The sequence below is a fragment of the Podarcis bocagei genome, assembly GCF_964188305.1.
Source record: "Podarcis bocagei genome assembly, chromosome: 9".
Classification (NCBI taxonomy): Eukaryota; Metazoa; Chordata; class Lepidosauria; order Squamata; family Lacertidae; genus Podarcis; species Podarcis bocagei.
The window spans coordinates 41,548,907-41,573,519 of record NC_138134.1 but is presented as its reverse complement, the minus strand read 5'-3'; the positions used below and the strand labels follow the sequence as shown (position 1 = coordinate 41,573,519).

At 42.9% G+C, this 24,613-nt stretch overlaps 1 long non-coding RNA gene across 1 annotated transcript; it reads left to right on the top strand.

Annotated features, from left to right (window-relative positions):
- Positions 1-209: 209 nt before the first annotated feature.
- Positions 210-23,149, top strand: LOC308594932. Its single transcript, XR_014011685.1, has 3 exons — positions 210-594; positions 15,269-15,564; positions 21,339-23,149. It is a non-coding gene; the product is annotated as an uncharacterized lncRNA (long non-coding RNA).
- Positions 23,150-24,613: the final 1,464 nt, after the last annotated feature.

Sequence of the window (24,613 nt, the reverse complement as noted above, 5' to 3'; positions counted from 1 at the left end):
GCTGCTGGAGGGAAGGGAAGGCGAGCGAGAGGAGGAGCTTAGCGGTCTCCCTCCCTCTCTCGCGCTCTCGCTCTCTTTCCAGGCGCGTCTCGCAGCAGCAGCAGCAGCGGGCTCGGAAGAGCCGGCTCTCCGCCCCTCCCGGCACCAAAGTGCAGGCAACGGCGGGAGCGCTGCAAGGGCTGTCTCCGGCCGGCTTGGGTTGAGGGCTGGCCGCCCAGCCGCGCTTCCACACCCAGGGAGGGGAGGCGGGTAGAGCAGGCCACGCAAGGCCAGCCCAGCCAGCCAGCGAGCGGGCGGGCAAGGCTGAGCTGCACACGCATCACGCGGAGGGAAACGCTCCCGCTCCGAGCGGGGAGGGCAGTTTCCGCCTTCTGCGTACTGTACCTACAGTAGGCGCGCCTTTCCCGGGCCAGGATTCCCACCCTCTGCCCCACATCCAGCGACGCGCCACAACAGGTTCCTGTTTCTCTCCCCCCCCCCCGGCGCGTCCCGTCCCCCCGCGACAAGGACCGGGCCCTCCTCTCGCGGGGAAGTTTGAGGGCTGCGTTCAGGACAGCGCCAAAGAGTCGAAAGAAGAATGGATTTCATCACTCGGTGGGTTTGGAGAGGGGCGGGTGGGCTCACAGCGCAATCCATGCGCCCTTTGGCGATGCGAAACGGGCTAAAACTCATCGGGGATCATGATTTATTAACTGGAAGGCTGCCTTCGCCGTTTCATGCCTTGCATCCAAGTCTGCCGACTTCAGTGCACAAACCATGAATTATCCAGATTCCAGACGGTGTGGTGCAAAATCACAAATTGGAACCCAAAGAGTTGGAAGTCCTCTAGTCCAGCCTTTCCCATCCTTGGGGCTCTTCTGGACTACAGCTCCCATCCGCCCCAGGCAGCACTGGGAGTCGAGGTCCAAAATATAGCCAGGGGTCCAGGTTGAGAAAGGCCACTCTAAAACAACCCTATGCTCAGTACATGATCTGTAATGCAGGATGCAGCCACAGCATGGCTGAAATGGCCATCCAGCCTTTAGTTTGCTCAGATACATTTGCTCCAGCAAAACAAAGTCTGCCACTACCTGCTGAGGCAGTTTGGTCCACCATGGAGCAACTCCTATAGTCAAGAAGTTTCTCATGTTTTTGCTGGAATTTCTTCTGTGCAATTTCCACCCATTGGTTCTAGAACTGCCACTAGGAAGAACAGAGTAGAAGCCTGCTCTATCTCCCTTGAATGACAGTCCTCCAGTCTACCCTATATTAGTGGATTTTATTTCTTGCACTGTACCTAATTTCAGGACTTTTTATCATGTTGGCTTTGGCCTAGTTTTACAGCCTGTCACAATTATTTTGAATCTTCCATCTTCTCATCCAAGGCCTTCCCCTCCAGCTTGTTTCTCTATTGGACTTCTTGCCCACCCTTCACCATTCGGTGAAGATGCTCAACAGACAATCACAACTAGCATAGGAATAGCAATTGCAGGGTATCTGTATGGAGCCAGAATTATTCAGGCAACATTTCCTACCCTTGCCCCTGTTCCTCTCTGGTAGCATACCAGGCAGCAGCTCCAGCCAAAGAATATCTGAGGAAAGCAGGTGGAGCAGGGCAGCTGGGTCTTCCTTAGTCTGCGATGGAAGTCTTACCTTGTTGGCAGCTGTTAGGAAGAGGCAAAGGAATGGGGCTGAGCAGTTGGACTTCACTGAGGGCTCTATGGCATGTCACCCTGGTGGTGCAGATGTGATATTTGGGGTGGCCCAATGCTTATTTTAGGGTGCACTGCTACGGTTCCCTTACTCATAACTGCAGACTGAGGTCATTGTGCATTAAACTGCTTTGCACAAAAGCAACTTTTTTTTTGTCCCAGAACATGATGATGCACCTCAAAGAGGAGAGTTTCCCGATGATGGAGATGTATGATATAGTGTATTATAATGCATGTTGCATGTTATTGGGTCAAGTTAACAGTTTAGGCTATTCATGGAGTGCTCTGTTGAATAAGGAACCGGGAACCAACCTCAGCATCATAAAATGCTAATAGGACTGTGATAACTGCAAGGTCACCACCTGCTTCCCAATTGCTGAGATATAGAACTTGCAAAAACAAAAACACATTCAACCTTATTCACCACACTTGGTACCAGTTCACCATTTTTGGTGTCCTGGCTTGTGTACTCAAGACAGCTTCCAGGTTGTGGCCATAAAATGATCAGCAACATTTAGCCAGATATGGACTGACTTGCTTATTAATGCGGTTGATTATATTTAATTGTACTGTGTGTCACTGGAGATGGCTACTGAAAGAATGAAAAATTCAGACCTGGATGCTCAGCTTTCCACTCACTCATTGGGAAACTAACAGCATGCCTGCATTACTAGTGAGAAGTCAGTCCTCATTGTGTATAGGATTGCAGCCTAAACTTTCTATTTGTGCCTTAGAGGAGCAAGTGGCAACACATGTATTTTTAGCAACTTTTTAACAGCTGTTGTTAACAATCATAATATCCTGAACAAAAATAATAATCCTAAATGTTATGAATTAATAAGGCCCTTGGTCAATGGAGATGCCCTTCAAAATAACCACACACAAACACAATTTTAAGTCGAACATGCTTTCAGGGTAGGTTAACACAATATTTTTGTCTTTGTCCAAATAGTGCTCCCACCACGCAGAGCTGATTTTACAAAATAGCATTATATCTATCTTAACACACTTACTGCTTACAGCACAAGTGCAAAGAGATCAAGGATGGTATGAGTTTTAAGATTCATTATCGAAACGAGTAGAGATTTTTTTTATTATTGTTTTAAAAATGTAGCCAAAAGTGTGTTGTGATTACCTACTGCAGCCATGCAGTAATAAGTGAATGCTCAGAGCATCAGGCCACAATTTCCAAGTAGGTCAAGAGTAGCAGTAAGGGCATTTCAGATGAGAAATTCTCTTCCCTTCCATTAGATTTTATAAGAAAGGTTAACTTGTGTCAGATACATGACATTGAAAACAGCAGTCAGACAAATGTAAGCCATTCTGTGGCAGATGTCATCTTTGTTCCCAAAGATAGATAGAGATAAATGTGCTGTGGATAATGCATTGCAAAACAAGATTACGCTGAAGTTCAGCAAGTGTCACATTTCCCCTCCACCCTACAGCTAGACTGAGTTTATATTGGGGGCAGCAGGAGTAATGGTGCAGTGCCAAATCAGTCTACTGTACAGTGTTATTTAATGGTCATGTGTCTTATTTTGAGAAGTGGATGGAGTTTTGAATTGGTTCCAGTTCAAGCAGCTGGGCATTTGCTATTCCAACCTTGCTTGATCAACATCTATCGCATAGAACATTACAGTTCTAAATGTTATTTCTTTAACTTTTGTTACTGATTAATTTCTCACAGGAGAGGTGGTGTGATTCACTAGAAGCCCAGCTCTGTGACCAGGAAGCCCTTCCTCCTACTCTCAGATGTGTGTGTAGGGGGGATGATTATATTCATCGTAATGAGGGCAGGGTACTCTGCTCATATGTAAAGGCAATCATCTTATTGTTTAGTATTTTTTAAGGTCATGTGTTGGTGGTATTTTACGCTGGTTCCAAGGCGCAAGCTCTGGGTCAAATTGAGCCACAGCTGTAGATATTTTTCACTAGGCTGTTTTCTTTTGTTAGAGGTAAAATGAAAACCAAACTTTGTCTTGACATGACCCCCGAGATGAAGCAAATTCAGTGTTCTGTAATCTACTATATTATTTTATTAACATGATCTAGGCTCCAAAGAGATGCTTTCAACTTTCTATGCCTAATGAAATGAAATACATCAACACATCTTATACTTTCTGTTTACATTCTTATTTTGCATTAATATTTAATCCACAATCTATTTTTAACTCCTAGTGTCCCAACTCCAGCTATATACTTGAATGATTTAGCTGAATTACAGGATATGCTCCCTTTTAACCTAGTTTCTCTCTCCCCCACCCTCCCCCACTCCTAAATGCCATTTAATGGCCCAAGCAATAAATGTGGTTGAATCACTTCCAAGGATAGTACAGTAACATTTCTAATGTGTATTGACATTAGCAACCACGGCCTTGTATTGGAGGGGGGGGGGAGAACATGGCATTTGGAAACAGGTTACAAACATATTTTAATGTTGTACTTTTGTTCAAGAGCTCAGCAATGAAGTTTTGGCAAAGCATTGCATGTTTGAAATATAACATTGATCAAGCATTTGGCAGTGGCTACATTGACCAGGGACCCATTGGTGCGGTTTCAGGTCTGAGTACAAGAGCAGCCTACCTCCAGCTGATGATGTTCCAGATGATGTTTCTTTCTCAGCTCCCATCAGCCCCAGCCAGTTAAGGATGATAAGTTTTGTAGTCCAACAACATCTGGAACGAGTTAGCAACAAGTGTAGTCAAGTGAGTAGTTCAGTTCATAAGTTTGTTTTTCTAGCCAAAGGCTATGACACACTTGTATTAAGCAGTGGTATTAATAAAAGAATGCAGAACACAATCCATAATATAAAAATCCATAATAAAAAAGACTTTGGCAAGTTCCTGAGCATTAAAACACAGTTTCCCTTATGCATCTCTGACAGCTCCAATTCTCATATTATTTTGCCTTTTTAAAATCCAATTTGCCAACAACCATGATGTGAGAGACACCAGAAAACTCAAATCCAGCTTGATTTGAGATTAACCTCTGATCACCAACCATTTTATAGCAATTTTTCCTTTTCCTTTTTCCTGATCCCCACCCCTTGCAGCCAATGCATAGAGGGCCACTCTCTGTGTTACAAAGATACAAAATAAACCAAACCATTTCTGACAGAATGTGGCAGTTTGCTTGTGCAAGCAAACGTTTCAAAGAGAGATCTCTTGGGTCTTTAGCCTTCTTTATCATTACACATTTGACCACTTCATCCTTAGTTCCCCATTCCAACAACAAATTGTACATTCTCGATAATACTTTTGTACCACATTCTATTGCTTCTCTCTGGAATTTTGAGATTTCATGAGCAAATCCTTTCTTATTGTCATTTTAAAATAATTCATTTACCTGGAAGTGTTGTGACCAATTCATTACTTCACCTCTTACTTCATTGTATTCTCTCAATTTTAATTGAGAGAATCTACTTCAACTAATAATTCTCTATATGTTATTCACTTTGTTCTCATATTTGGCTTCTTTACTGAGATTGCTTCCGTTGGTGAAATCCACCAACATTTGCAATTTTATGACAAAAGACAGAATTAGATATAAATAGATGGAGAATACAATTTGGATATGCATGAAATAATAATGAAATAGTGGAACCATGGAGAGGGTAGGGGGAAGTCAAGGGATTTGAGAAATCCCACATTTGGATATTATAAAAACAGTATGAAAAATGTTACCGTTGTTTTTTTATTTAAATTTTTTCTTTTCAGTGTTTATTTTTATATGATGTTTGTTTTCATTAAAACTAATAAAAATATTTTTTAAAAAGAGATCTCTTGGTTTCTATATAAGGTGCAGCCTAACAGATAATGAGTGGTGTCTTCCACCTGAGGTTGACCACAAATACAAAGTCTGTCTGCTTATGGGATCTTGCTGAAGTAGTCATTCAAGACTGCAATGGGCATCATTTGGTAAGAGCCCAGTCAAGGCATTTCTTAAAGAAATGAGTGAGAGTCTGGTCAGATAATTAACTCTAAAATGCTCTGTCCGAAAGAGTGGATACCAAGGGGGGGGGGAATTGGGTGTTTCTAATTTGCTAGTCAATCCCTTAGTCAAGTGAGTATAGAAAGGAGAAGTACTGGTGGCAGCAGTGGTGGAAGGTTGTGCTAGGCATTCAGGAACAGTCAAACCTCTACAGTTGATGGCTTGCCAGTCACACTGAGAAACAGCAGCAGGTCCTGCAGTTTGTGTAGGCAGAGGTGGGAAGGCATAACTAGACTCGCTTTGGTTTGAAGGGCTTTGCCTAGAAGCTTCTGTCAGTTCACCTGGAGATCTTTCAGTCCCAACTCCCCAACTAGCTCTCCTGATGGTTCCGTGTACATAGTTGGAGCCTGCTTTCCAAGGCTCCAGGTTCAAGCCCTGCAAAGCCTGGCCAATTTATTCAGTTGAAGCACTGGTAGCACATGCAGCATTTGAATCTGCAGTTGCATCAGAGTAAGACACTATTTATCTGGGCATCTCATTTGCACTCAGTGAAAGAATGTCGTAAAGCAAAAGTAACTGTCATCTAGTTATATGGTAATATTATTAACTAGATGCCTAGAGCTGCTACCTTTTGGCTTCAGGATTTTTTTTTTAAATATCCACCCTGATCCAGAGAACAAATTCAGCATGCAAAGTCAGGTTCCAGTCTGTGCACTTACTACTTTTTGGATCAGTAAATGCATTGAAATGCATTGCTTTCAATAAGATAGACAGGCTCCAGACACATTCTAGTGCAACTAGTAGTACATACAGGGGCGCCGACTTATAAAAAATATTGGGGGGGCCCATACCGGGGTCCTGCCGCTGGTTCGCTCGGGTAGCCGGGAGAACGCAGTTCGAGGTGGCGGTGTTGGGGAGAGACCCTCGCTCAGGGCGCTCAGACTTGGCGGCCGGCGGCCTATCTGGGGGGTTTTGGAGCGTATTTCGGCGGAGCGATTGGGGAGGAGGGGGCTTGTTGCCGGATTCTTCAGCTGGGCTGGAGATCCGCTGCTGGGGGGTCCCTGGGCCGAGTTGTGAGCACGGCCTGCTGAAGGGAGATCCAGCCGATTGCGCGACGGGGACGGCCGGGGCTCTCCGGCTAGGGCGCGCGGCTGGCTGGCTGGCGAGGGAGCAGGTGGGGAGGAGGCGGGGGTCCTCACTCTCTTAGGAAATGCACCCGCGCGCCCGATTGCCACGAAGTCCGAAGGGTGCGTGTGTGGAATTAAAAAGCAAAAACGAGATACGGGCAGGGCAGGCAAAGAGTTTTCTGCAAGAGGATGGAGGGCAGGTTGAAGAGAAAATCACTCAGGATGAGACAGTCAAATCAGCCATGATAAAATGGGCTCAGGATATTGGGTATAACATCATGTTTGAGGACTGGGAAAGGTTATGGACCACCGGAATGAAATTCACGGCATGTAATGCCTTGAAGGAAAATATTATGAAAATGATTTATAGGTGGTACATGACCCCAGTCAAGCTTGCAAAAATATATCACCTGTCTGATAATAAATGTTGGAAATGTAAGGAGGCTGAAGGGACATTCTTTCACCTCTGGTGGACTTGTCCAAAAGTGAAGGCCTTCTGGGAAATGATCTATAATGAGTTAAAAAAGGTATTTAAGTATACCTTTCCCAAGAAACCAGAGGCCTTCCTCTTGGGCATTGTTGGCCAGAAAGTGTTAAAGAAGGATAGAACTTTCTTTATGTATGCAACTACAGCAGCAAGAATACTTATCGCAAAATATTGGAAGACACAAGATTTGCCCACACTGGAAGAGTGGCAGACGCAATTGATGGACTACATGGAACTGGCTGAAATGACTGGCAGAATCCGAGATTTGGGAGAAGAAACAACGGAAGAGGACTGGAAAAAATTTAAGGACTATTTACAAAAACAATATAAGTTGTATGAATGTTAAAAATTTACACGATTCGGAAACTATAGCTTCAGCAATTAGATTTGGGGAACAGGAAATTATATTTTAAGTAAGAAAAGGTCAAAATCTAAGGTAATACTATGTTTAATTTAAGATATAAGTAACTGATGAAAAGTATGTTAAATTTAGAGGTATAGTATTTGAAAAGTACAAAATAAGGTACGAAACAAGGTAATAATTTGCTGATATCTTTATTATAAAGAATGCAGGGTAAGGGAGATGCGAGGAAGTCCAGTTAGTTATATAAAAAATGTGTTGAATGGTTGGTTTTCTTTTCTTCTTTTTCTTTTTTTCTTTTTCTTGTTCTTTTACTTTTTTCTTCAGTGTATGTTTCTAACTTTGTATTTGAAACCTTAATAAAATATTTATAAAAAAAGAAGAAGAGAAAATCCTTTCGCTTTTCTGGGGCGCAGGGAAGTCTCAGAGCCGGAGGTTGGGGAAGGGACCCCCTTTGCTCTGCCCTCTTCTCCCGTCTTAGATTTGCATGGGGGTCCCCGCCCGAGCTTGCCTGGCCACCGGGCCACACAAGGGCCGCGCTCTACGCGGCGCACCTTGCTAGCCGCGCAGCTGTCCTCCGCGGCTGCGGAGCGGCCCTGCGCCGGTGCCCAGCCCCTCTGGGCGCCCGCTGCGCTGCCAATGACAAGCGGGCGACGTCGCGGGCGGGGAAGGCGTCGCTTTCTTTCCCGATCCTGCATCCTCCCAGTCTTCCAGCCCTTTTTTGGGTTGGAAGCTCGTCTCGTTCGCCCTTCTCCTTTCTTCACCCTGCGCGCAATTTTCCTCCCTCGTCTCCCTCCCCATTTCTCCTTCCTTCCTGACTGACTGACTGACGGGCTTGGGCTCGGGCTCAGGCTCCGGGTCGGGCTCGGGCTCCGGGTCGGGCTCGGGCTCCGGGTCGGGCTCGGGCTCAGGCTCGGGCTCGGGCAGCCACAGCGTCGGCGGTGTTGGCGATCGGCGGCGCGGGGGGATGGCCCTCCCGGGGGAGCCGGCGCTGCTCAATGGGGTTGCCAAGGAGACAGGCCGGCCGCCCTCCTCCCCCGGCCCGGCGCCCCCCGCCGCGCCGGTGCCCGTTATCGAGCTGGTGCGCGCCGGGCGCCCTATAAAAGCCGCGGACGCGCCCACCGCCGCCCGAGATTATTGGGGGGGCTGAGCCCCCCCAAACGAATTTTTGAGGGGGCTCGGGCCCCCTCAAGCCCCATGGAGTCGGCGCCTATGAGTACATAAATGCTTTTTAAAAGCATGACGAGATTGGACTGGGGCCATAAGCCTCCATGATGAAATATGAACATTGAGAATGGGAGCTGTGGGTTCTGCTGTTCTGATGTACTATGAAAGGTAAGGGAGCTATCATAGCAATTCACTGTCTTCCTGGCTTCCTCATTCCCCTATCCAAACACCGCTTGTGTGATAACTTTGTAAGCGACCTTGGAGGTCATTAGTCTGGGATCCACAATACAAGATTCAGCTACATCATCCCTGACAGATAGCTAGTATGTATGGGCTGTTCCAGTATCAACCACCTGAAGACTGGAGGGGGGTGGGTAAAGGAGAGAAAGGGGACTAGGCAAAATTTAAAGTGGTTGCTATATTGGTGGTTAATGTATCAGTCAATCTGATTGACAGTCATATTTCTTGTCTCCAGGGCTTCTCCACCCACTTCTGGCCCTTTCCCCATAAAGACTCTGACCTGGGACCAAACCAGGACATTATGGATAGAAAGCCTTTCAGATGAACTACATGTATTATTATTATTATTATTACAGATAGGTAGCCGTGTTGTTCTGCCATAGTCAAAATAAAAAAAATCTTTCCAGTAGCACCTTAAAGACCAACTAAGTTAGTTCTTGGTATGAGCTTTCGTGTGCATGCACACTAAGAAGTGTGCATGCACACGAAAGCTCATACCAAGAACTAACTTAGTTGGTCTTTAAGGTGCTACTGGAAAGAATATTATTATTATTATTATTATTATTATTATTATTAATTTCATTTCATTCTATTTCTATACCACTTTATATTTTTAATAATCTCAAACCAGTTAACAATCTACATTAAAACTTCAAATAAAACAATCCAGAATAAAACATCGCTGAATAAAGCCAAATACAATGGTACCTCGGGTTACATACGCTTCAGGTTACTGACTCTGCTAACCCAGAAATAGTGCTTCAGGTTAAGAATTTTGCTTCAGGATGAGAACAGAAATTGTGTTCCTGCGGCCCGGTGGCAGCAGGAGGCCCCATTAGCTAAAGTAGTGCTTCAGGTTAAGAACAGTTTCAGGTTAAGTACGGACCTCCGGAATGAATTAAGTACTTAACCCGAGGTACCACTGTATAAAGGACACATTCAAAGCGACATAATTAATAGGGAACTATAATATTATCTTAAAGATTTCAAAATAAAACATGACAAAGGAGGTCAACTGCAGAATGCACATTTAATGCAGTTAACAAAAAAAAGTTTTATCTTAAACATTTCAAAAGAAAACATGGTTAAAGGAAGTCAAATACAGAATGCACATTTAAAACGGGGCTGGGGTGGGGGGTTGCAAACGTTCTTTGGCAGCCGAACGTCCGGCGCGGCTTCCGCGGCTTCTGATTGCATGCAGCAAGCTCCTGCAGCCAATCAGAAGCCGCACCTTGGTTATCAAATGTTTTTAGAAGTTGAACGGACTTCTGGAACAGATTCCATTTGGCTTCCAAGGTACGACTGTACAGTGGTACCTCGGGTTAAATACTTAATTCGTTCCGGAGGTCCGTTCTTAACTTGAAACTGTTCTTACCCTGAAGCACCACTTTAGCTAATGGGGCCTCCTGCTGCCGCAGCGCAATTTCTATTCTCACCCTGAAGTTCTTAACCCGAGGTACTATTTCTGGGTTTGTGGAGTCTGTAACCTGAACCGTATGTAACCTGAAGCGTCTGTAACCCGAGGTGCCACTGTACTGTGAATGTGAGGATAACAGAGCAGCTAGTTGTGAACTAAGCCACATTTCGTTGCTGCATCATATTTGCTTTATTCTGCAAAAAATGCTGTGCTGAACGTGTAAGTTGCTGGTTTTATTTTATTTTTAATTAGGATCAGATTAACTCTACACTTAGAGGGGAACTGGCTGGAAGGCACCCATATTGTTGCACAGCAAAATGGCTTCCAGCCAGCTGGTTTTCTTCTAGGGTGCAAGATGTAGAAGCCTCAAGCAGACTCAAGTCTTTCTCTGACTGAGGGCGGATTTTTCATCATCACAATCGCCCTGTAATTACTGAAATGATCCTGAGGAGCTATATATTAGAACTTTTTTTTTTTTTTGCTAGAGTTAGACACCACATCTTGGACTTTCCTTTGCTCTGTAATTCAATTTCAGGTGTGCTCTTTATCCAGCCAGCAATAAAGAGGCATGTTTGGCCAAAATATTGGGAAATTTTGGAACAGGAAGGAGATAAACTGAAACTACAGAGTTTTGAGAAACTGAAAGATAAAGTGCGAGACTGGCTCCATTATTATCAAATAATGGAGGTGTATAAACAGGACAGGAAAATTGGTTTCCAGGTAGAGAAATCAAAACTAGAAACAGAACTGTTAGAACCCAATGCTAAGAATTTGTCAAGAATGTATAACTTGTTGCTGAAATGGAATACACAAGATGAAACAGTTAAATCAGCTATGATTAAGTGGGCACAGGACATTGGTCATAATATCATGTTTGCTGACTGGGAACAGTTATGGACCACCGGTACTAAATTTACGGCATGCAATGCCTTAAAGGAAAATATTATGAAAATGATCTATAGGTGGTACATGACCCCAGTCAAGCTAGCAAAAATCTACCATTTGCCTGATAATAAGTGTTGGAAGTGTAAGGAAACTGAAGGTACTTTTTACCACCTTTGGTGGACGTGCCCGAAGATTAAGGCTTTCTGGGAAATGATATATAATAAAATGAAAAAGGTACTTAAATGTACTTTCCCTAAGAAACCAGAGGCCTTTCTCTTGGGCATTGTCGGCCAATTGGTGTTAAAGAAAGATAGGATTTTTTTTATGTACGCTACAACAGCAGCAAGAATACTCATCGCAAAGTATTGGAAGACACAAGACCTACCCACTCTGGAAGAATGGCAGATGAAGGTGATAGACTACATGGGACTGGCCGAAATGACTGGCAGAATCCGTGACCAGGGGAAAGAGACGGCGGATGAAGATTGGAAGAAATTTAAAACTTATCTTAAGAAACATTGTAAAATTGAGGAATGCTAAAATGTTGAGGTTTTAGAAAAAAGGGGATTACAGCTGTAAAAGATTAAGTAAAAGAAAAGAATAAGGGAAAATTGGATAAAACCAAGGGGCAGGATTTGCTGAAACAAATTTGGAAATTGGGATGCAGAAAGGGGAGGTATGGGGAAGTCGGTGAAGCAAGGTTTAAGAAAAAAGGATTTGAAATTATACATGTTTGTTTATGTGTTTGTTTGTTTGTATTGTGTAATGTTTGTGTCTATAAAAATTGTGAAAAACCAATAAAATTTTTATAAAAAAATAAATAAAAAAAGCAATAAAGAGGCATGTTTGTTTGCCTACTGTAAGACGTGCGAGTTTCTTTATTCTGCAGTTATGATGATGATAAGGGGTGAAATAAAGAGATAAAGTGATCTGAAAAAGTCTACACAAGTTACTGTGCTCTTTTAAAGCACTCATTATACTCACAAACATAGTGGCTATTTTTTATTCTTTTTTCTTGAGTTCTTTATGACAAAGGATGAAAATAGCCCTAGAGGAACAGAAACACTGATGTGCACATGACAGTTAGCTGACTGGCTACTTAGGCTATAACTCTAGCCTAATTTATTATTTCCCCAACATGAGTAGCTCAGCATGAGACCTTTTGGGGTTTTCTGTGCAGAAATATGAACCCAGCAATCAGTAAAAAAAGAAGATAGAATTGCTTTCCACTATTAGTTTCAAATTGCTTAGTTAGTCCTTTATATAGCAACCAGTTAAAAACTTTTCCTTCAATTGTTCAACAGGAAGGAAAATCTAACAAGACAGAAGCAAGACTAGAAGGAGGAACCTTCAAGAAGGACTTAACATAGAGACCCTAAAAGTATTTTATTTTTTTACTGGAAAGGTTCATTTTTCAGGTGGAATCTAAAGATGAGATATCTAATCCAGTAGCAAAGCCCAGTTCAGCAGCTCATTGTCATTACCAAAGTTCATGAAGAATCAGAACAGAGGGGCACGGAGCACAGGTGGAGGTCAAGTTTTTGAGCCTGGTATTCCTGGAAATCTCTCAAAAAAATACTGAGACAATTCATCAGATTCAACTTCATTCATACCCAAATACTAAGTGTTATGTTTACTTGACCTTTACATAGTCGATTATGTAAGCTAACCCACACTCTGCATGGAGGAAGAGTGAAGATGGCCTGAGCCTCACATCCTCGATGCCAGTGAGGGGAATTGGGTGGCAGTATGCACCCTAACCAAAATACCCTACCTAGAAATCTGGCTGCCCCACCTAACAAGGATAACTGGCTACAGTGCTGCCCCTACCACATTTTCTATTCCCAAGTGACATTCAGCATGCTTTGGCTAAGCAGCGTGCTCAGTTTTCATTGGGCTGTGTTTTTTGGTGGGTGTTAGGTAGATCGATAGATCGATAAATGCTTATTCACCAAACCTGAGGGGTCCCCTGAGAATGCCAATACCTACCATTTGTTTCTTAGTGGCTTTAGGTTGGTTCATTTTTTGTCACCACCTGATTTCACTGAGAGAGCAATTAATTTCCAACATGCATACAGGAACATAGGAAGCTGCCTTGTAGCAAGTCAGACCATTGGTCCATCTACCTCAGTATTGTCTGCTCTGACTGGCAGCGGTTCTCTAGTCTGTTCCCTAGTGGAGGCATTGAACTTGGGACCTTCTGCATCCAAAGAGAGCCAGTGTGGTGTAGTGGTTAAGAACAGTGGACTCGTAATCTGGTGAACTGGGTTCGCGTCTCCGCTCCTCCACATGCAGCTGCTGGGTGACCTTGGGCTAGTCACACTTCTCTGAAGTCTCTCAGCCTCATTCACCTCACAGAATGTTTGTTGTAGGGAAGGAAGGGAAAGGAGATTGTTAGCCGCTTTGAAACTCGTTAGGGTAGTGATAAAGCGGGATATCAAATCCTCTTCTGTTTTCTTCTTCTCTATCACGGAATTGCTGCCCTTCTTTCGGTTCTGTATAGATCGTCTCAGTTTGTTCAACCTCATCCAATCCATAACTGTGCCCTAGCCCTGATTGAAGATGCCCACATGTTGTTCTTGTTCTTGCAAGGTAGTACTCACTACTCTCTGGGTTATACATTATTAGTCTATGGAATAGACATATGTATTATATGGAGAAGTTAATGGTTGAGGGTGGCTCTCCTGCATGAACCTAATGAGACTTACTCAGCCTCTGGCTTCACAGTGGGACTTGGGGGCAGGTGTACAGAAGCTTTCAGCTGCAGAGCCACTTCAGCTTCCTGCTGCCTACAACTGCCAGGAAAGCTTAAAGGGGAAGCACACTTCCTTAAACACTCAAGGCATTTGGGTTGGAGAAGCATGCTCCGCTGCAGCTCCATGGAGCATGACCACTGCAATTTGGAGATACGCATCTACCCTTCACACTTAATTTTTACCATGGTAAGCATATCAGAACACCCACAGAGTTTGGCCGCTCCCATAAAGTGTGAAATGGCTCTTATCTGCTGCATCACACTGGCCCATTAAGGCAGGTTACGTTTGGGATTTCTCCCAAATTCCTGTGTCACGGTTCCTTCCCCCACCCCCAGTTTAACTTTCCCTTCGTTGCATGAAGTTTCAGAAATTAATCTCCTTTTGGACATAATCCCAGAGCCTCTGAAATCAATGGAAAGACTGCCACCAACTCCAAAGGGATTTGCTATAAAGCTTTCATTGTTTTCTGTGCTATTGTCCTAATCTGTCTGGCTCCTTTTGTTTTCTTTCTTTGCTCGCAACCCCCACCCCGCACCCCACCCCTTGATGTTTACTGTGTTTCCCTTCACTGACTTCCTATGGGTTTACAGTCTTTAATGAAAAGAGTTATATCATGTCGTTGACATACCATTAGGTAGCAGAGGCACAATGGTATGGTGCATATATATTGCTATGCATGTTCATATAAATGTCTACGAGATCTATTGTTACCTGTCCTCATTTTACAAGTACAAGAGGGAGACTGGGCCAGCTTTTAAGACAGACACAGATTTCTGCTTTTTAATTTTACAGACATGTTTCTCTGCCACCTGTTATTCTGCTTCCCTATTTGTCATATATTCCTGGCTTTCTATATGGTATATATTGGTACAGCAGTACCTCGGGTTAAGTACTTAATTCGTTGCGGAGGTCCATACTTAACCTGAAACTGTTTCCTGCTTGGCAGGGGGTTGGACTCGATGGCCCTTGTGGTCTCTTCCAATTCTATGATTCTATGATTCTATGTTCTTAACCTGAAGCACCACTTTAGCTAATGGGGCCTCCCCCTGCTGCCGTGCCGCCGGAGCCCAATTTCTGTTCTTATCCTGAAGCAAAGTTCTTAACCTGAAGCACGATTTCTGGGTTAGCGGAGTGTGTAACCTGAAGCGTATGTAACCCAAGGTACCACTGTATTAACACTATCACCATATATTATTTCTAATTGCAGAAAAACCTGGCTATGAGACCTTGAAGACCTGCTCCCTGCCTTGCAGGCCCTTTTCCCCACCTGGCCGGGGGGCCGGGCCCTGACTGACCCCGGCTACAAAAGAGGCCATCTAGGCTGCCTCTTAGTGCAGATCCAGGTCACTGAGTCATGGCTGCCATAAACCACCATTGGCAGAATTGGCAGCAACAGCAGCAGCAATGTTCTAGACTTACAATAATATTTTATTCTCTTGCTGATTGTGCTGTACGCCCTCCCCCGGCAAAGTTCTAAAAAAATATTAAATATGAAAGATTCAGGTAGGTCTGAACAAGATACAAAAAGCTTTGTTTTTATACCTGTCTTACAGTTCTGGTAGTAGCATGGGAGACAATGGCCTGCTTACACTTCCAACCTGGAGTCCATAGAAATAAAGAAATGAACAACATTCATTTGGCTAAATAGTAAGATGGGTTACACAAGATGGTGCCTCCTTTCTTTTCATGTGGAAAAGCCACAGGGGCTGGCAGTTGAATCTTACTGTGACACTACTTATTTTGACAATTTATATGCCACTTATTTACAATTATAGCTAAGCAATGTATAGTAAACTTAGCAAATACAATAGAGATAAGCTACAAAACATTAAGATTTTATAAACCTCCTGTTGACAGGAGAATGCCCTCCTCTGTACCCAAGGATGACAGACTAGGTACGCTAGGAAGCCTATGTGGTACACACAGGCTGTGTTATTTAGCATCTTACTTCCACTATCCACTGTTCAATATCTGCCATATAATGCAGCTGCCCTACTCTGTCTAACAGTAGGGCTGGCCCTGAGAGTAATCTGTCAAGAGTATCTCCTTTTTTTCATATGTACCTATTTTAATAGCACATCACAAATTACTTTAACAGACAAAATTTATTTTAAAACGTGCAACAGAAATGCTAAAGCACTGCTAAAGTGAAAACACAGAAGAGTGAAAAGAAGGATATGACAAAATACAATGATTTATAAAGGCTAAACTACTTGTTGAAGGCCTTTGAAAATATCCAGAAGTAGCAAGGCATGCAAGTTATGTATACTTGCTAGTGTAACTGGTCGCACAGCATTCGTTCTCCATTAGTCTAACACAATTAAAATCTGCTGGTCTCTTGAATATTCTCTTTTGTACTGGTCAAGTGAGTTGGAAAAAACTATTGCTACGTGAGCCTCTGTGATTCAGGGAAGCATGTTTAATTTAAATTCTAACTAGTTGCTTTGTGTTATGAATATTATATATCTATGAAGTTACAGTATAATAGCAGATCTGGGTGGTAAAGCTCCCTCTGGAACGCATGTGGATGCAGGAAAAAATGTTGGTTCCAAGAAACAATTATGCAAGTTGAGCTGCTGCTGCTGCTGCTGTGTGTATATGTGTGTTATTACATATGCAGGACAGCTATGCCTACTTTAGCCACATTTACTTTTGCTTTGGCCACTCCCACATCTGGCATGCAACACTGGCCAAAGTAAATGCAACCATCAGGCAAAATTATTATTATTATTATTAATAATAGGGGGGGGTGTTATCCTCCTCTGGATGTAAACTATTGGCTCCCAGTATGTTTCCAAGCACAATTCAAAGTGTTGGTGCTGACCTTTAAAGCCCTAAATGGCCTTGGTCCTGTATACCTGAAGGAGCGTCTCCACCCCCATCATCCAGCCCAGACACTGAGGTCCAGCGCCGAGGGCCTTCTGGCAGTTCCCTCCCTGCGAGAAGTGAGGTTACAGGGAACCAGGCAGAGGGCTTTCTCGGTAGTGGCGCCTGCCCTGTGGAACGCCCTCCCAGCAGATGTCAAGGCAATAAACAACTACTTTACTTTTAAAAGACAACTGAAGGCGGCCCTGTTTAGGGAAGTTTTTAATGTCTGATGCTGTATTGTTTTTAATATTCAGTTGGAAGCTGCCCAGAGTGGCAGGGGAAACCCAGCCAGATGGGCGGGGTATAAATAATAAATTATTATAATATTATTATTATATTATTATAAGTTCCATAAGGGCTATCACATGGAAGATGGAACAAGCTTGTTTTCTGCTGCTCCAAAGGGTAGGACCCAACCCAATGCTTTCAAACTACAAGAGATTCTGGTTAAACTTTAGGAAGATAATGAAATGGACTACCCTCAGAAAGTAGTGGAACCTCCTTCACTGGAGGTTTTAATCAAGAGTTTAGATGTCCATTTTTCAAGGATTCTTTAACTGATTCCTGCATTACAGGCATTGAACAAGATGACCCTTGGAATGCCTTCTAACCCTATGACTATCAGCCTGATTCAGCAGAGCTATTATTGTGTTCTGCTTTCCTGACCAGAAAGCTCCCTATACAACAGAGGTTTGGTGCAGAGGAAGGGGAGCCAGTTCCTGTATAGGGGTGCTGATAGCTGCTGTTATGCTGTTACACAGTGGTCTGGAGCCTGCTCCTGTTTTTCTCCTGCAATCATAGGAGGAGTCATGCTGGTTGGGTTGGGTTGGGTTGGGTTGGGTTGGCGAGGCAACAAAACTAGGATTGAATGGTGTGGAATACGTTTTTAAAAATCAGTTGCAGGGACAACGGGAAGTTAACAGGAAGTTACTGTTGCCCAGCCAGAGTAGGCCAGTTGTCAGGGCAACAGTTAACACTCTTGTTGGGCCTTTGAGAGTACGAGCATCACGAGAAACAAGAAAAATATGAAGAGAATTCATATCTTGCAAATCTGCATTTAAATCTGGTGAAACATTCTGCTGAAGAAGGCTTCCCCCAGAACTGTTTTAGATGTGTATGGCTTAATTGAGGGGAGGCATGGAGGAGAGGAAATCCACCCACTTGACCCTGGTCTATCTGAAACTGCAACTAAACCATCTGGCACCTTAGGCCTTGGTCGTGATAGAAGCCATTCTCCAGATTTTGTTGGACTACAGTTCCCCAATCCCTGACCACTGGTCATGCCAGCTGGGAGTTATGAGAGTTGTAGTCCAACAACATCGGAGGGCTCTGCATTGGCTACTCTTCCAATGCACAGATGACTTTTGATGCAGTGGTAACTAGTAGTACTGATTGGTTTGTTGAACTGCTTTTTGTTGTTGTTGTAAAAAGATAAATACTGCTGCTCATATAATGAGAAACGTGCTGTAGGTGCCAGCATAAAATGGCTGACTTGTCAACCAAGCAAGCAAGCAAGCAAGCAAAATAACAGTACTCCATACCAATGAATGTATTCACAATAAACTAGCATTGGTTGGTTGTTCCATCTTGCCAGGTGGTGGTGAGAATGTTACAGTCCATTTTATTACAAATGTGGGGAAGCTGAGGAATAGTTAAACTATCCCCAGCTTGGTTCAATGGTCCTTCCAAGTGGTGAGTAGTTATATGCATGGCGTGGTAAATTACCCCTTGAGAAATGATGGTCTCACATTTAGCCATTGTCTCACAGTAACAGCATGTTATATTGGTCTCTTAGTTACACCTTTTAAATTCAGCACATTTGGGGGACTTGTCGCTTCTTTCCATTGTCTCGTTTACAAGCACTATTATGTGGTAATTATAAGGCAATTCACTAACACTTTAAAATAATGATTCAGCTAATTAATGCTGAATTACATTAGACAAATCTTAGCAGAGGCTGAATTATAATGATTACTGCACCCCTCTCAAAACACCAAAGGAACTGGAAATTGGACAATTACTTTAAAATGTTTATTACATTAAAATAAAGGTGTGACGTTTAGGAGGTTTTGTGCTTCACAGAACCACTAGTAGAAGAAAAGCTTTCAGGAGCTTCTGACATGTAGAAAAAAGGCACATAGGATGCAAAGCAGCAATGTCATCAATGCCTAGGGAGGCGATGCAGTTTACTGTACTAGGCGCTAAAGCACATCTCTAAAACACTGTACATTAAAACCCTCACCATTCACAGATCAGATACCTCTTCCATGTTCACCCCAAATGATTTCAATACATTACTATATTAGTTAGGGTAAACCTTAAAACAATACTGGAAATAACTATTTGCAACACAGCACATAGTTAGAGAGTAGAATTCACTTCCACAAGATGTGGTGATAGCTACCATCTTAGACTGGCTTTAAGGAGAGATGAGACAAATTCATGGTGAGTAAGACTATCAGTGGCTATTAGTCATGAGAGATATATACTATCTACAGGTTCAGAGGCATCATGCCTTTGGGTACCAGTTTCTGGGAAACAACAGAGAGAAAGGGCTCATGGGCTCAAGTCCTCCTTGTTGGCCTCCCATAGATATCTAGATGGCCACGATGGAAAATGTGATGTGGGACTACATAGTCTTCTTCTGGTGAGATCCAGCAGAGCTGCTCCTATACGCCAGTTCCTATAATGAATGGATATTGTAAGCATTTCATTTTCCATTTATTTGTAAGTCGCTTTTCCACACGAAAAGTCATGCTTACAGAAGCTTACAAAAAACAAAACAATAATACATTTCAATCAAGCACTACAAAAAATTCACAACAACATAGCAAAACAGCAGCAAATATAATAATATAGAAAACCCCCACATTTCTGTACTGTAAATATAACAAGATTACTTAAACAACATGCAGCACCCAATAGCAAAATAACAAGGGAGCTTCACAATCCTAGAAACACCCCTCCCATCTGGTTGCTCACACTACTCTCGGCTGCAGCAGCAGCTTCCAAGGGCAAGGGGTGAGATAGCTGGAAACACCCCTCTCACTGCCCCACCCCCCTCAGTCTGCTGTGAGCCAGCTCTTGCCTGCCTTCTTATTTACAAGCAGCTGTCAGCTTCCTCCTCCTTAGTCTCGGTGTTGTCCTTGTAGAACTCAGCAGGAAGTTTGGGACAAAACTAGAATTGCTTGGCTCCACCTGTCATTGGCCTTGTCTCCACCTATTATCGGCTTTGGTTCCACCTCCTGTTGGGCACCCCTGTTTTCTGCCAGTTGCAATGAGCACCAGCCACTGCTGATATAGTGGTAGACAGTAATCTTTTGCTTTGCTGTACTCTGCTTTGCTTTGCCCTTCCTCCCCCCCCTCCCTCCCTTCTTCATAACATGCCTTTAACCAATAAAGAGCTGCCTTTGAAAGCCACTGACTCTTTTTTGGGGATTGCTTTATGTATCCTTCTACTAGTCTTCTGGGTTCTTTTGTATCAGACAGCAAGAGAGCTGTGCAAAGGATTATTTTAAGGATTCATCTCTGCTTAACTGAAAGATCCTTTACCACTGTGTTGCAAAGCTTGCTTAAAAACCCCCACACACTTCACTAAAAGATAGGCAGGGTCACATGAATATGGCATGCCAGCTAACAGCATGAAGTTGTCCCAGGAAGGCACTGCTATTTTGACTACTGTTCACCTGATGCCTTTCAAAGGATGACAGAAAAATTGCTCACACAAACCCCATCTACAGAATAATATTGCTGGCAGTGACACTGAAATGGCCAGTAATGCCAAGAGGGTATTGGCTTTGTCTTATGTTGAGTCTTTGGGAATTAAAAAGCAAAACTACATGTTATCTTTGCCCAAGAAGATCCTGCTGGATCAGACCAATGGCCAATCCAGTCTAGCATCCTGTTCTTTCTTTGGCCAACCAGACGTTAAATGTCTTTGTCTTTAGTATCTGATATGACCTGGCATTAAAAAGGAATATTGGCCTAGAAGCAGAATGAAAGCTGGAAACTGTAGTTAAAATCAAGATTTGTTGAACCTTCATTCAAGCTAAATATTTAAGACATGCCTTGTTCCCTTTCTCTGCAGCCATTTCTCCAGGATTCTGTTTCCGGAATCAAGGGAGATGGCACATTTCTTTCTCCACCCTAGTATTTCTACAGCTATTCCCCATACAAGGATTTGACTGCTGGTCCACAGTAATCTCTTGCCGGGAGATTGAATCCAGTGAAAAAGCAATTCTCCTTTGTGGTTCTGCTTCTAACCACTGGGCATAGTAGAGAGATGCAACTCCATTCCAATATTCTTTGTGCCCCTTTAGTGAAAGGTCTTTGCATCTTAGGTTTCTTTCCAACTACTTCTTGTACTTGGGAAAGATAATCATCCTGATAGTCCTCTTCTTTTTGGACAGGCAGATCAGATCAAAAGGAAATCAGGCAACAAGTTCGAGAAAGGCCTGAGACTTTGGAGAGCTCCTGTCAGTGAGTAGACACAGTGCTGTTCTAGTGTGGACCAAGACCTGACTCAGTAGAGCAAGGATGGGGAACCTCTAACCGACAGGCTTAATTAGGCCTTCCTATTTGGCCTGTGAGCTAATGAAATTAGGTGTGGGGCAGGTAAAAAGCTGGCTTAGCTGAATGAAAGGGGCCTGCAGGCACCAATGACCAGCTGATTGACGGTACCTACATACCTGTGTGAAAGGGCTTCACAGGACCTGACCATTGGCATGGGCTTTGCAAAGCACTTTGCAAGACCCAACAGCCACCTGATTGTCGGCTATTAAGAAGCCTGTTGCAAAGGGTTTAGAAAGCAGAGAGTAGCTTCTTATGAGTCCAGGAGGCTCATACCATGTGTCACCTGCTGAGACAGGGCACACCATCTTTTAGATAAGATTAATAAAACAGTTTCACAGGAAGGAGGATGGCTACCAGCCAGTTGAACAATGACCCTGGCAAATGAATTACACTTCCTGGGTTGCCTTTGCCAATGTTTTACTTGGCCTTGTCCCTTCTATATCACAGCCAGGATTCCACTCAGCTCCTGCTTCTGTTGTTATCACTTGCCACTTAGACTTCAAGTCTCTGGCATTAGATCACTGCATCTTTTTTAACCATAGATTTGTTCTCCCCCACTCTAGGATTCCAAAAGTCTGAAGGCTGGCTAGGAAGAGGATTCTATTTTGGTTACTTATGTTGAATTTTTGCCTTTCAGAGGTGTTAGATGATGCTAGAAGACTGGGAAATTACACTGTGTGATGTGACGTTATCTGCATAAATTATATGAAATAACAACAGGAAGAAGTTTCCATTGTGGGATAGGTATTTTTCCGACTTCTTGAGAAATCCACAGGAGGTTGACCTTTCCTTGAATCAGACAATCTTGATTATGAGTCAAATCTGAGCTCTCACTATGAAGTCTTTTTTTAAATGTCTGTTTGAAAAATGACCAGACTATCTTATCAAGCGGGCTCTTTCAGGATTTGGGGGAAGCTTTCCTAAACAATAGACAAACCTCAAGTGCAAGAATCTGCTTACCTTAATGGCTCACTAATGCTTTATATCCACTGTTCTGGTGTGGTCCCTTATAGATTCACAGAAACATTCTGGGTGCATTATTATTTGCTTCATAGAATTTGCCCATTTGGTTTTTGGTTGTGTAAAAAAACCCTCGTTGTCAGGGAAGCTGCAATTTTGGGAGAACCATTTCCAGTGAAATATAATGAGGATTGGCTGATCCCAGTGAGCAGGACTGATTCTGAATGGGAATGACATCACCAAAGAGCTGAACTAACTCCAAGAGAAACCTACTGAACTGGAAACAAAGCCGTGGAGAAAGCTAAAGAAGACTTTTTATGTTTCGCTTCACAGTTATTTCAAGACACTGCTTTTCAACAAATCCCCGTGTCCCCAAAAAACACTCCAAACCTTAATAAGATTTTAAAAATGTGCCATAACACATTTTTAAAAGGCTTAGATATACATATGTATTTATGTCTGACTAATATTTTACAAATTGACTGTGTTGGCTTACTAATAATGTGTAAATAGCAAGGGAGCTGGTGGTGAATAACTTTGAATTCCATTATTCAACAGTGCCCCTTAGCACAAAAAACCTCACCACATTTCTTGTTGCAGGCCACATAAAAATGGCTATTTGATAACTGTATAGTTAGGGCAAAATGTGTGTCTATTTATCCAACATACATGCTACCGTGTATACCACTTTGAAGTTTTGTTCTTTTTTTTGGCAATCAAGTGGTGTATTAATATTATGAAATAAAAAATGTAAAATTATTTTCATTATTGTTATGTATTAATAGTTAATTTTCTTTTTAGGACACCTTCTTCATTATTAAGGCTTCATGTTCATTAAGAGCATGCTTCAGTGTTTTATAGCACTGCATAAGAGACCTGGACAGATACATGTTCCCTTCCACTGGAGTAGCCAGTATAATGCTCTTCAGGTGTTGTTGAACTTCAACTTACATCAGCCTAACCAGCAGGGCCAATGGTCAGGGATATGGGAAGTTGTTGTCCAAAACCATTTGGAGCACATCAGGTTAGCTACACCTGTTCTAGGCCTTTTAAATATTGATGTAGCTACATAGCTATAGGGATTTGATGTAAGCCACCAGATGGATAGTTTAGTGCTGCATGTGAGAAAGCAGTCTCTCATTAAGCCAGCAACTATGCAGCCTCTTGTTGATGTATGTACATAGAAATCGTCTAAGCATGTTATGATGTGGTCTACCTCCTTCCTTCCTTATTAGTCACTAGACACAGGGCTTTTTTTTTCAGCCAGAGCTCACTGGAACTCAGCTCCGGCACCTCTCAGGTGGGCGCTATTGCCATTCTAAGAGAACAAGGGAGAAGTCTATGGTGAGCTCTGGCACCCCTTTTTCTGGAAAAATTGCACTGACCAGACATAAATGATGGCAGTGATCAGTCCAAGAAAATGGGAATGAAAGGTGGTAACTTACCTGGGAGTGAGCACCACTGAAGGTTGCAAGTAGACTTACTGATGAGTGGTTAGGATTGTGCTGTGAATTGTCTTTCAGCCATCTCAACATTGACTGCAAAGTCAGTTTCTTAATTTATAGAAGCTTTTTAAACACTCTTATGATTTTCCTTTCACACATAGAAAAAAGCCTCCTTTCTCTGTAGAAACACGGCCTTTTTGAAAGCATTATGTGGAATTCTAGGAAGAAGTCAAAGATGATGTAGAGTTATTGGATGAAACTGAACTGGAAGCAGGATTTAATGAAATCTTCTGAAACTCCTGGCTTTGTTTTTATTTATGGGCCTTAGTGACCTGTTAACCCCCTAAACCAACCAGGCCCTGATTTTGGAACAGGAAGATGGTGAGGGCCATACTAGAGCTACATTTCTTGCAATTTTTAAAGAGGAACATGGATGCTGAAATAGCCCAGGTGACACATATGGATGACGGGAAGTCTAACCTTCACTTATTGTAAAAGTTGCAATTGTATTGGTAAGCACTCCCAGATGTGCAAATTTAATAAAGTTACAGCTTAGGAACAGAACTTTGTTTTTGTTTCTGCAGTGTCAGTCACCACTGTCGTTCTAGATTGCCTGGATGATTGAACTAGAGATTTACTGTTATTCTCATTACTCATGATGATGTAGAATTTGCATAGAACTGAATTCTAGGTAAAGAACAATAACA